Below are 11,547 nucleotides of genomic sequence, written 5' to 3'. Positions count from 1 at the left end.
GTCTAGAACTCCAGTAGAACCCCACCTCTTAATGGCATCTCAAGAGGGCAGCACATCTATCCCCCCCCTTTTCAGCTTCTCTCAGCAGGTAGAATAGAATTGAGAAGCTGATTTTATTGGGAGCATGGCCTGCCCCAACCCCAGCATCAGGCACCAGCTGTTTGGGACTGTCCATCTTGTCCGTGCTTCTTAATGATTCTGATCAACCTCTAGGGAGATCCATTATCTCAAAGCCAGGGAATATACTATTAATTCCCATCTGGGCCGGATTACTTACAGTTAGCGGTTGGTACTTTTCCATGGTCTCGCAACACATCTTAATCAGATGGTGAGTGGGTTTAATTAGCCAAAGTATAGGTTTTATTTTTTTTTTGATCCATATAACTACTTAATCTAATGGAAGCCTATTATCTGTGGCTTTTTTTCCCCCATGCATAATTATGGCTGTTTGTAAGTGATGGTGCATCAGGGGTTGTGACAACAATATGGCAGCTGGAACAGGAAGTCGCCGTTCCCCAGAACGAAGGTGGAGAGAATGAGTTGTCAGTGAGGCCTCCGATTTCTTGTTTTCATTGAGATGTGAGCTCCCATGTGGAAGCTGCCGGTTCCTGCCAAAAGAAAGGGAATGTGGTTCTCAGCGGGGCAACCCCTGGGCTTCACTGCTGCGAAGTGTCCTTCAGGAGCCCTGGGGCTGGAGCCAAATCAGGAACAGCTGCGAAAGACGGCTATTTGTCAACCCGACCAGATCAGAAGCAACCCCAGGGCAGGGTCCAGATCTTTTTCGTGCTCTGCTTCCTCCATTCCACAGGCTCTGGGACAGGCGGACGCACCCTGTGTGTTCTCCACACACATGCCGCAAATGAAACGCACAGCTGAGATGGTGCGGGGAAACCTGGACCCTTGCAGAGCCAGTCCTTCGTCTTAAATGTGAAGAGGAATCTGAAGCTCTCCCTGCAGAGAGGGTGATCCACTTTCAAATTTGGATAAGCACTTTCATCCCACAGACAGGAGGTCCTCCCTGTTTCCATTTAGAAATGAGACCTTTATCCTCCAACGGGGTGAATTCCAAAATTTCAGTGACCATTTGGGACAGAGTGAGATCTCAAAGAACAAAAGTGTCCCACTTACCCAGATTTATAAGGGCGATAAGCAGAAGGGCAGGATGATGTCTGGTCAAAAGCAAGAGCCATCAATTCCCTACTAACTTTAGAATACTTGGGCTTCCTACAGATAAGCTATTTCTAGGCCTTGGTATGGGGAGCTGCCAGTTAGCAAAGCTCCCAGCTGACCCAGAATGGAAGGATTCCAGGGGCTTTGATCAATTTTCAGAGTACCTTGTGCTGAGCATAACAGGGAGCCCTATTCACCCCTAGAGAGCCTGAGATATTCACAAGACAGAGACTATTGTCCCTCCTGCTCTTTTTCGATGCCTCCCCACTCTCCCTCTGCCTCCAGCTCTCTGCAGACCCTTAAAGGCAGTCAGAGGGAATCTGCATAGCTGGGTTCAAAGACTTCTTTCCCCTCCTGCCTGTCTCTTCCTGTTAAATAATGTGACACAGAAAGGAGGCCATGGAAAGAAAGGTTCTGGAGCTTTCTGGTTGAACTGTCTTTTCCAGGAGAATCCGAGTTGGAGGCTGGGACTTTCCCCTCACAGCCCACAGCCACGGTGGGCCATTGTCGGCAGCGGCGGCGGTGGGTTTATTCCTTCCGTCCCATTTTGCAAAAATATTTGTACAGAGACTTCTGTGCCTGACCCACAGTCAGCAACAGACAGGAGCCACAGATTCCTCTTGCAGCGTTTTACAGGGTGACGGATCAGATAATGTACACTTAGCGAGTGCACAAATAATGTGAATCAGGGTTGGCATAGTGCAGTGAGGTGTAAAAAAAGCAATTTGAATTGTTCTAGGGAAACGCCAGAGCCGCTCTGACATGCTCGCTTGCCAGAACGCTGCCCTGTGCCCCTCCAGAGGGCTGAGCTCCAGGCTCTGGCCGGAATGGCAACGAGGCTGCCCAGCACTGCCGGCCTGGAGGGGGGAGATCCCCCAGAGAGGTCGAGAAGGGAGAAGTGGCGAGTGATCCCCCAAAACAGAGCTCCTTTTCATACTGGAGGGGATGGCTTGACCCACTGATGTATCTACTGAGACTCTCTTTGGAAGGAGGGAGGGAAAGAGAGTAGAAAAGACCAAACTCTGTGTCCCTGGGCATGGCTACACATGAGCAGGCCAGTTGATGTCGTGCATATATCTACTTGGGTAGATCTATCCTTAGTCTCTGCGGACTCCCAGAAGTCAGCCAGCCCACCCCCTGCCTCCAGACAGAACTGTGCCTTCTCTCCCACACAACAAATGGGTTTCAGATTTGTTTCAATGAGTCTCCAAGGGAAGGAGATTTAGCATCCTCTCTTAGTCACCTGTTCTGGTATCTCACAACGCCCACCCTCCGGAAGCTCTTCACATCCAGCCTAAATCGAATGCTTCAGGCAGCCTTCAGCTTCCGCGTTTCACCAGGGACTGGCCACGCTTGACAAGTTGATGGCGCGTGTGCTGGCATATGCCTAAGCGCAGACCCAGACACAGCGCTGTGTCCTTGCTCTCCTGGCCACAGGTGGTCAGCTTCTCCCTTGGGTCAGCCCTCCCTTCCGCTGTTCTGTCCACTCTGGCTGAGCGCTGGGCTCTGTCCAGCTCCCCTTGCTCCCTGACTCTGCAAAGCCACCGACTACCCAATGACACTCTGTAAGTCGACGAGGCTGATGCCCCTCTCATGCTGTCTCTGTCAGCCTCTGCCCTCAGCCCCTCCTTCCACCATGCAGCTTCCACGAGGTTTCCTGTCCAGAGCAGGAGACAGGCTGTTTATCACCATGACTCCTGCTGGGCAGCCTTACCTTGAAGAGCCACAGAGTTTCTGCCGTCTTCCCAGCCCTGGCCTCCCCATCCCTCACTGTTGTCTCCCAGCTCTCTGGGGAACCACGCTGTGCACACAGAAGATGGTCAATAAAATGGTTGGGATTTGTTTTTCAAGAACCACCAACAGTTGCTGCCAAGAACCTTCTCCATTAAGCCCCTTTGTCCAGTCAAGCTCCAAACCTGAAACTCAGCATCTGAGTGTTTTCTGAGACCTGGTCATAGGGAAAATGGTAGGACATCTCTTGCTTGTGTCAAATGAAAGCTGATTCTAGGGAATAAAGGAGTTTTCTGGTGGCTTAGGAAGCTGAGAGGTTTCGGGATAATAGATGGCCAGGCTGCTGCTTGCCCACCTGCGTTACTGACCTCAGAGTGGCCAGGCGGGGAGCCCAGCACAGATTAAGAACCCAAACAAAAGGGAAGACAGGACAGGCCTGGGAACAGGCAGCCTTCTGAGGGACTGGCTGAGGCCTCTAGAATTTTTTCCCAAGAAATCTGGAGACACATTTCCATGTTGTCTTTGCATAAATTTGTGTGCTGATTTGCATACATTTGCATTTTCCCTTCAAAACACCCAGACTTCCAGAATATAAAATAAAAAGCAATTAATTAATTAATTGGTATGATGGATGGCAAATGTAGCCATACTAAAAACACAGGACCAGTGGGGGACCCAGATCAAGGGACAGATTTTCTAGGTTGTCCCCCTAAGCCGGGATGGATCTGGGGACATGGTGCAACCTGTTCTGAAGTTGTCTGTCTCTGCCACTAGACAGTGGGCCCTTGAGAGCAGGAACAGACAGAATTCTTTGATCTCTACATCCCTGGGCTCTTGCACGGAGTTTGTCACATATGAGACTATTAATAACTGTTTGGAGAATAATGAACCAATAACTAAGTGAATAGTGACACTCCTGTAAATTTATGTCCAGATGATAGATCAAAAAGAACTGACATTAAACCCGCCTTGGAACAGACCAGAAAAGGTTCAGATGAGCCCTTAGAGGGAGAGACGCCCTCACAAACTTGTAAATCAGGGACATTGTTCTGCTCGAACCCACTTGGGAAGGAGATCTGGAACTAAGTCTGGATGGAGTCTAGACATTGTAAAGCTGCCCCAGCCCCATAGCAAGAGTTCTTGGACCTTGTCATAGCAGAACCAAGAAGAAAAAGAGGGGCCATCAAGTCTGCCCTGCACCTGCCTAAACTATGAGGCTGTCTGGTCTGCTGAAGCTGGAAAGAACCCAGGAGGTGGCCCAGCCCGTCTTCCTTGGATCCTGGCATAGGGACTTACACAGAAGAAAATCTCAGTAAATTCTTCTTAAAGTACCTTAAACATAATCCTTGACAAATATTAATGGATTGATTCTCTGATCACCTTCCAGAAGTTCTAAATCCTCTTTCCGGTCCCAATTCTTCACTTATAAATTCCACCTCTCCTCCCTACAGAAGGGCACCTGGTTTTTGCAAACCCTAAGAGATCCACTATTTAGTACCGAGGCGTCCTGTACATAGGATCACAGTAGCCCTGCTGTTGATTCTTTGAAACAGGAAGTTGCCTGATGTCTCACTTCACGCCACTTACTACAGCTTTAAGTATGCTCTTTCTTATCCCAAACTTGGAAAACATCAAGAGTAATTAATCACTTTTCATTCTGCATACATTGCCCCTATGTTAATTCCCTATTAGAGGTGGTTAAGGGAATGGATTTTGGAGCTGACTATCCAGGTTAATATCTTGTCTCCGCCCCTCCCAGGTTTGAGACCTCAGGTCAGTTATTTAACTTTTCAGCCCCATCTGTAAAATGGGGATAATAGTGATATTTCCTCCATAGGGGTGTCATAAGGATTAAATGAAATGATATACACAGGGCGCTTAGCCATGTTTGGCACATAATGAATGCTTCTTGAGTATTACCTATACAACCCTCACCCTTGCTTCAGAGAATAAAAGAGAACAAAGACATCTGGCTGAAAGTGCTGAGGAAATACAAAGGTTTCACAGAAGCGATGCCTCAGGACGCAGAGCGGAGATTTAACAGTTTTCTCCTTGCCATTCATCTCGCAAAATATAACCTAGGAAGCTAAGGCCCAGATAGCAGCCAAGGTGCTATTTGGATAAAGACCCAAAGGGTTCTGGAAAGCTGACCTAGGGATCTCGGCAGGCTGGGACAGGTCACCTTCCCAGTGACACCAGTAGAGCCAGGGATTTGGTGATGTGCCCCAGGCTTTGGAGATCAGGCGACATGACGCCTGGGAAAGAGACTGGGGAGGAAGCGGGCCCGCCTGGGGATTAGAAACCAGGCCATCCTCAGGCTTCAGGTGCCAGGGAAGATGAATGAAAAAAGGCCTCAGAGGACACTGGCAGATACCAGGAAGGAACACTGTATTACCCAGCTCTAAATGCAGCTTGGACACATGACCAAGAAAAAGAACGATTTAAAGAATCAATGGGCTAATCCATCAATTCCAAAGAAAACAGCAACCAGGGGCTCCAGAGCCGCAGACTCTCTGATTGACGTAGAAGCCATGGAGAGAGAGCAGGACGGGAACCAGCACCTCTTGCTGGGTTGCTACTGGAGGCCTAGGTGCTTTCTGCTGACTTTACAGCATTTATTTTTTGCAGCAACTCTGAGACAGAGGTATTATTGTTCCCATATTACAGATGAGTGTTTGAGAGACAACAGGTTTGTTGATGCTCAAAAGCCAGATAAGTAGAGGAGGCTGGATGAGAGTGCAGGTCTACCTGGGGCTCTTGGCACGACTTTGGAAAAGGAAAGGCGCACGATGGAAAGAAAAAAATATCACAGTGGTGGAGGCAGAGATGTTGAGACAGGAAGGAGAGGGAAGGCTTGGTGGGGATTGGGGAGGGGAAGAAGTAGGAGCTAGGAAGTTCTGTGCACTGACATTAAGTGAGTAGTATGCAAATGAGATGCAAAACAACATGCAAATGAGTAAGTAGGGGGATGGTGTGGGTTGGGGGGGAGTTGTTTGTTTTTTTTTTTTTTTGCCAACCACTCAACTCCATTTGGCATAATCACAGCACAAGGTGTACCTGCCCAAAGCTAGCAGCATCCATGCTACAGCAGAAATTGGGCTAGAGATGCCCCTTTCTCACACTTGGCTGGGGCCTCCTTCCTCCCCCCAGGGCTCTCATCCTTTGACCCCTTCTCTGCCCCATCCTGAGACTGAGGCCAATCACAACAGCATCCCTCACTCCAGACACTCCAGCAGACAGCTGGCCTTGTCAGCCCCCCAATGGAGTGACACCCTCCCCCGTCTATCTCTACTTCTATTTACCTTCTCCGGGAGGCTTTCTAGCCACCTGGGACCCACAAGCACCATTTTCCTGACCCCACTTGTCAAATGAGTCTCCCAGGCCAGTGCCTCCCTTTGCCAAATGGCAGCAGAAACAAAACATACCCTTTTAAGGGACTGCCACTGACCCCAACCACACTCAGCAGCTTCTTAAGTTAAGCATGGCCGCTGTTGCCCAGCCTTGTCAATGGCAAATCCCAGATCTGGAAGAAATCTTATCAGGCGATCCCACGAGGCACGTGTGTTAGGTAGACTGAAGTAGGTAACCTCTCCCATTCTTGAAGACATCTGGAAAAGATCTCGGGCTAGTCCTGGCTGTCCATTCCAATTTGAATCCCTTCTTTTCTATCTCAAAGTTGCTGCCAATGTCTCCTTTAAGTCCTCGCTGTTATAACACCAGCCGATTCTCTATTATTTGGTCCTTACTGTAAATGGAGAATCCCTGCCCTTTTAACTTTTGATGTAAGAAAGGAATAGGGAATTGAAAGGAGCACACTTAGCGATACAGAGTTAAGGCACTTAATGAAAAAACACCAGGCTTTTATTTTCTCTGTCCTGCTCAGAAACCATAGCTTATGTTCAGGCCTCAGTGCCAATGGCTCCAGAGACCTCCTGGCTCCCAGCGTGGGCACATCATAGAATCTGAGAAAGATGGTGCTCTCTCTATACTTTGTGTTTTATGTTTCCAAAAGGGGCTCAGGGTAATCGTTTGGTTTTTAAAGTCAATATCGCAAGAGTCATTTGCAAGATGGACTGTCCACGGGGGGAATCAGGGAAAGGCAACATCCTATTGGCCAAAATACTTAGGAGCTGATGTGGTCCAGCTTAGAGGCTGCTGCCTTTGAGAAGCCTTCCTCTCCTCTCTAAGGGTCACGTTCAGATTCAAGCAACAAGTATTAAGTACTTAGTATGTGCCAGCCACTGTGCTTGGTCTCCTCATATACATTTTCTCTCTAAATTCCATCATTACAGCCAGCTTCAAGACAGGCATTCTTATCCCAATTTCACAGACACAGAAACCAAAGGTCGTGGCTAATTCAGGAACTCTTTAGTCTCTTTCTGAGACTTTAGTAGTCAGGAAGTCCCACCAGATGTCTACCTAAACTTCTGAATGCTGCTTTCCTTTCATTGTTTTCTACCCTGCTATGGAAATCAATGATTGGTGAGCTCAAACTGCCTTTTGTGGCCCAAGGTTGGAGATGGCTGCAAACTCCTTTCCTCAAACCACCACCCAACCCACACCTCTGTCCATAATGGGAGGCAAGAAGCTCCCCGGAAAAGGAGAGTGGTGGCAGAAAGACCCGTTGGTAGGATCACAGCAAAGTGACAGTCCCTGTCCAATTCTCTGGCTTCACTCTAGAATGACTCACAATTCCAACTTCAGGCACTTTCTCTTTCTTTGATGTTGCTGTTCTGGCATCTTTAGCAGGGAAGCTGGGAAGCAGGCTAGAATATTAAGGGGACACACGTAGGCTGGTGACTTCATCAAATGCTGCAACTCTGGCATCTAAGTGGGCTGCTGTTTGATAACTAGCACTTTCACCATCCAAATCCTTCCATTATTGGGCTCTTGCTGAGCTCGTGCTGGGCTGAACTTTACATGAAGTTGCCAGGACAGACGTAGTTCTGCCCTGTGGGAGCTGAGGTTTGACCCCTCCTCAAGGTGAGACCACCTCCATCTGTGGAGTCAACTCCCCCAAACGCCACGCAGCTTGAAAGCTTCAAGGAAATTGGGTGATAAAATTCTGTGGGCAAGGCAAAATTAGCAAGGTCTGCCCTAGGCCATTAGAAAAATTCCCAGTCTCCCCTGCAAATCGTCCTACGTTGAATCCTCTCTCTACACCAGGGTCCTGGGACCTAGAACAGTGTGGGGCACAGAGTAGCTGATGAACGTACATTGGATGGATGGCAAGATGAGTGGATGCTTGATGATGGATAAATAAAACTGGATCAAGAACCCATATGTAGAAAGACTGTCTGACCCCCTAACGCTCACCTTCCACAATCGAGAAGAATGACCTTGTCTCACTGTCTAACTCCCATCCGCACTGCGCCCACACCAGCCCCTAGGGAGCATAGTTGGTACCTTCCGCATATCTCTACAGAAAAGCAGTTCAGACACCTCACTCTGCCTGGGGAAGCTTCTCTCTAAACCCGGGGACAGCTGGGATTATGCCTGGCCCAGAGTTCTTTCTAAAGAAGCCTCAGACAATGGGGGCTCAGCTCCTCAGGAGACAAGAAGCTTTGTTACAAAGACAGCTAGTTAGAGAGTGGACAGTATTTTTAAACGCATGAATGTGCTGAATAATTAAGCAAAAACTTTTGTTTTCATGGAAAAATTTCCTCCAAATGCTGCAGCAAGCAGGGTACTGAATTTGCCACAAGCAGTTATTGGCAAGAGCTAGTGAGACTGTGTTTCTTCCAGTCCAGGGAAAGGGAATTTGGATCAGACCTCAAGGCTATGGCCTTCAGTTCAAACACAGCCTGTGCTTTCTGATGCAGAACACTTACTCTGGGCATATTAGAAAAGGTCATGTGAAGGGCATACAGTCTTTCTCTTGGGAACTCCGTACTGAAATCACTCAGGCTCGTCTCCTGTCTAGATTTTCATCGGCTCATAAATTCTGAGGCAACCAGTCCAACTCCCATTTTACAGAAGAAAACCTTGAAGATCAGAGAGGTTGAGAGATTTGCCAAAAGTCCCACTGGAAGGCAGAGCTGATACTCCATCTAAAGTGCCCAATTCTTACACTTTACTGTCCTTTCCGCCAACCCAAATGCAATTCATCCTTTAACACCCTGCTCAAGTCCCCTCTCGCTTGATTTTTTTTTTTTAATTTACTGCCCTACAAAGATCCTTCTCTCCCTCTCCAAACTCTTCCAACAATTACTTCTTAAAATGTTGACCCTCTGCATTATTCATGGTTATCATTGGCGCCTGCTAGGTAATATTGTCCGTCAACCAACACACATCAAAGTCTTTCTTGGAGGGCAGGAACTCTCTCTCTTACCTCTATTGTATCTCCATCATCTGGGACATAAGTGATACTTGGTAAATATTTGTTGAAAATATAGATCAGAAAGATGTCTGGAGAACACTTAGGGATCTAAAAATAGACCTGCCATTTGATCCTTCAATTCCTCTACTAGGTATATATCCAGAAGACCAAAAATCACTTTATAACAAAGATATTTGCACCAGAATATTTATTGCAGCCCAATTCATAATTGCCAAGTCATGGAAGAAGCCCAAGTGCCCATTAACCCACTATGGATGTATATGTACACTATGGAATATAACATGGCCTTAAAAAAGATGGGGACTTTACCTCTTTCACGTTTACATGGATGGAGCTGGAACATATTCTTCTTAGCAAAGTATCTCAAGAATGGAAGAAAAGTATCCAATGTACTCAGCCCAACTATGAAACCAATTTATAGCCCAAGAAGAAGGGGAAAGAGGAGAGGAATGGGAGGGAAGGGCGGAGGATGGGTGGATGGAGGGTAATTGGTGGGACCACACCTATGCTGCATCTTACAAGGGTACATGTGAAACTCACTACATGTAGAATATAAATGTCTTAATACAATAACTAAGAAAATGCGATGAAGGCTATATTAACCAGTTTGATGAAAATATTTCAAATGGTATATAAAACCAGCACATTGTACCCCATGACTGCATTAATGTACACAGCTATGATTTAATACAAAAAAATAAATAAATAAAATGTAGATCAATGAATGGATGAATGCATGGAATGGCTGATAGTGTTTAATAAGTAATTATTGGGTGAGAATAAATAAAAGAATAGATTAAATTATGTTAAGTGTTAGTATCTGTTTAAAGATGTAACAGCAGCTTACAGCTTACATACTTACATAAGAACACACATGCCGTGGTCAAGCAGAACCGTCCTCAGGCCATTTCACTTCCCATTCATTTTGCAGAGGATAAAACTAAGGCACAAAGGGCAGCGCCTGTGGCTCAAAAGAGTAGGGTGCTGGCCCCACATACCAGAGGTGGCAGGTTCAAACCCAGCCCTAGCCAAAAAAAAAAAAAAAACTAGCATGTTTACCCCATGATTGCATTAATGCATACAGCTATGATTTAATAAAATATGATTTAAAAAAAAACTAAGGCACAGAAAAGGAGGAGAGGGATGGGAGGAAAGGGAGGGGGAGGGGAGCACAGGGAAAGGGAGGGAAGGAAGCGGATGGGGTAGAGGAGGAGGAGGAGGAGAAGGAACCAACCACTTTCTCATGGCCAGGAAAAGATACAGGAGGAATTAGAGGGCCCAGCTGGAGACACGCTGTGCTCATTGCTCCTTGATGGATTTTTTATGCCTTTAGACTAAAGGATGGAGAGGAAGTAGGGTCTCTTGGAAAAACTCAGGGCACCTGCCAGTGGGTGTTCTCAAGCCTTGGGAGACTAAAAGAATTCAGAAAAAAAAAAAAAAAAAAACAAAGAAAGAACACAAAGTGTTTCTTCTTAGTATACCCAAAATTATAGGTGTGACCAATAGCTTATTAATCACAAAACTGCCTTGAGCTCTAATGGAGGCATTTCTTTTTTAATTCTCTAAGCACTTCTACCAAATTTTAGCATTAAAAATTACTCGAGTCAAAACTACTTACCAGTATGGAAATTCTTTCCAAGACAACTCCAGACTTGAAGTCATTTTCCTCACCAATACCGCCCGATAGAGTAATTGGCTGCAATTAGCAATGACTTTGTCATTCCTCTCAGAATCTGGCTCCAGCATCCGTGAAACATGCAGATCTTTTTCTTCTCCCCGGCAGGGACTCAGAGCTTCTGCAAATCTTGTCCTCCAGTCCCCTGTGTAATACATCATAGCATCACGGAGATGGAGGGGGCCTAGGATCACTTGGCCCAGAGTTCCTCAAAGGGTGGTAAAAAAAGGTAATTTTGAGTGGTACACAGACGAGCCTTAAGGAAAATTACTAGTTACATTCATTTTAATATACATTAAAGAAAATACCACTTGCACACCAAACCCATGTTTTATGGATTACATATTCAGACTGAGAACAAATTTGAAAAATACGCCAATTGAAAGAAAAATATTTAAAGATTTGAAGAGTGTTCCATGGAACCAAAAATATTTGTACCCCGTAAAACTTCGAAATTAAAAAAATGAAAATAACGTGTGAATAAATTAAGGTTTCAAAAATACCCATAGCAACAAAACCCTCGTTTTATGGGGCCAGAAACGGAAGTTCTGAGAAACAGCGGTGAGACCAGAACCCAGCCCTGGCAATTCCAGATGACTTTGGCTTCCCTGACTATGTAACATCCCCCTTC

At 46.4% G+C, this 11,547-nt stretch overlaps 1 long non-coding RNA gene across 1 annotated transcript in view; it reads right to left on the bottom strand.

The window, feature by feature from the left end:
- Nucleotides 1-272: 272 nt before the first annotated feature.
- Nucleotides 273-11,547, bottom strand: part of LOC111726910 — a 12,488-nt gene continuing 1,213 nt past the window's right edge. Inside the window, exons 2-3 of the long non-coding RNA XR_002774574.1 lie at nt 10,860-11,061; nt 273-608 (exon numbers count right to left, since the gene is read on the bottom strand). This is a non-coding gene — a long non-coding RNA (uncharacterized LOC111726910). The remainder of the gene's footprint in view (nt 609-10,859; nt 11,062-11,547) is intronic.

The sequence above is a fragment of the Otolemur garnettii genome, unplaced genomic scaffold, assembly GCF_000181295.1.
Source record: "Otolemur garnettii isolate 467f Iridium unplaced genomic scaffold, OtoGar3 scaffold00086, whole genome shotgun sequence".
NCBI lineage: Eukaryota > Metazoa > Chordata > Mammalia > Primates > Galagidae > Otolemur > Otolemur garnettii.
Note: the sequence above shows the minus strand (reverse complement) of the source record. Positions and strands in the feature narration are given on the sequence as shown.